Source organism: Sinocyclocheilus anshuiensis, unplaced genomic scaffold, assembly GCF_001515605.1.
Source record: "Sinocyclocheilus anshuiensis isolate Anshui unplaced genomic scaffold, SAMN03320099.WGS_v1.1 scaffold249, whole genome shotgun sequence".
In the NCBI taxonomy this organism is placed as follows: Eukaryota; Metazoa; Chordata; class Actinopteri; order Cypriniformes; family Cyprinidae; genus Sinocyclocheilus; species Sinocyclocheilus anshuiensis.
Genome location: NW_015540871.1, coordinates 854,664 through 856,719, shown reverse-complemented (window position 1 = coordinate 856,719; position 2,056 = coordinate 854,664).

Here is a 2,056-nt window from a genome sequence, read left to right as displayed (position 1 = left end):
CCCCCCCCCCGTTCTTCTGTGTATATAGCTGGATGTTTGTCACTGTGAATCTTCATCTTCATTTTAAAACTTGTTTTCTCCACTTTAAAGTTCTCATTCTGTCATTTTCTTATTGTCATGTTTGCTTGTTTTTTTTTCTTTCATCTTTTTTAATACCAGAGAAAAAAAAAAGAAAAAGAATGAAATTCTGAAAACACTGAAGTCAAACTTATTGTTGGTGCAAGATGTTAATAATGAAAGCTGTTTTCAATTCCATCCTATTTGCAGACATTTACAAAAAAAAAAAAGAAAAGAATAAAGAAAAGAAATCTGCACTGCTCAGTGTGTGCAGGCTGTATATTGTGTTGATGTTCTGCCATTGACTTGTATGATGCCTGCTGTGACTGGCATTGGGAACAGTGGTGTGCTTGCAGTGACTGCATCAACAGCCACCTGCTCGAAATAAACATTATATATAAACACCCTCATAGCCATCCAATTACTGAACACCAAGACCAGCTGGAAACTGCTCAACACCATAGTGTTTCATTAGTTAAAGGTCCCCTGAAATGCTTAGAAACATACAGTGTTACTCTGTGTTGACCTCATTTTAACTGAAACCGGAAAACAGGGCGGGACATATCAAGCAGCCCCGCCCCTTTTAAAATAGCCAATAGCGTTCGTTTATATCACAATTTGGGCTAGAGCCCAGAGTTGCCATGTCCGCGTATTATACGCGACTTTGGGCTTCTTTTTTGTAAAATTGCGTGAAAAAATCCCGGGTTGCGGTTTTTTGGGCTTATTTAAAAAAATATGGTTGCTTGTTAGGAAAACCTGACAAGCAAATTTGTTTCTTTTCATTTATGTTCACTGTATTCTCCAATGCATTGATTGACACTGTCTGCGCACAGTTAATAGCCAATCAGTGCAAAAATATAAGTGCTGTAGCATAATTTGTCAAATATTCCGCCCCCTCCGCACGCAATGAGGGATTGAAGAAAAATCACGTTCAAAAGGAAGGCGCGTGACGCTGTAATCCAAGCGATGATAGTAGTAAACGTAGAGGAGTGGGATGACTTTTTTCCTTTATAAAGTAGCCTAATTTTTTATTTTTACAATGTTTTTGTAATGTATTAATTATCACGGGCTGTAAAACAAAACAAAAACAAAACAAGTAGGCCTATACTAATACTAAGTAGATTTGGTTCAAATAGCCAATATTTTAGTAGGCTATAAATATGTGGCTATGTTACATCTCCCCTTTGAAGCTCTTGTGTTTTTCTCCTTTTCCATCTGTCCAATTCTATTCTGCTCACAGGTGATTGGAGATGAGTTTTGTTCCTGCTTTGTTGCAGTTTGCTGATTTTTGTAAAATAACTTATGTTTTTGCTTTTCAGATAAAAGGGTAGTTTGTTTAATATGTTGCGGGCTCATTTATTGGTAATAAATAATATTGATGAAAATAAATTCTCAAAAAAGATCAAGTACTGCTCACTGCAGAGCCAAATGACCTCCAGCTCCCCCTCTCTGGATGTCCAGCTCCACCTCTGTGTGAACTAATGGGTGGAGTTATGTTTAGAGATAGGGTAAGGGGTAGGGTTAGGGAGTGGTTGGGTGTCTAGCTCCACCATTTACATCCAGCGAGGGGGAGCTAGAGCTCCAGCTCCTCCCATTTGGCTCTGCAGCGAGCACCCTTCTCAAAAATATTGGGCTTGTTTTTGAAGCTGCGGTTGCTTATTTGTCTCGCGAGAGTTGGCAACGGTGCTAGAGCCGTTGAGCTCCGTAAAGCCGCATTTGACAGGGTATGCCAGCCACAATCTAATCCATATTGCTATAAAATATAGCATTCTGTGTAGAATTCAAATAGTTCCGATACATTTTGTGGTCTGCGCCGACTCGCGCATGTGATCCACTCCGTGCTATCGTGTCTCTGGACCGGAACAGAGTGTGTGTACGGTGCGGTGGTTAGCGTGACACAGCGCCAAACCAGACTTTTTTTTTTCCTCAATGGAAAGCATATTTACACTGTTTGAATCGTTCCCTGTCCCCTATATAGTGCACTACGTGCCATTCACTG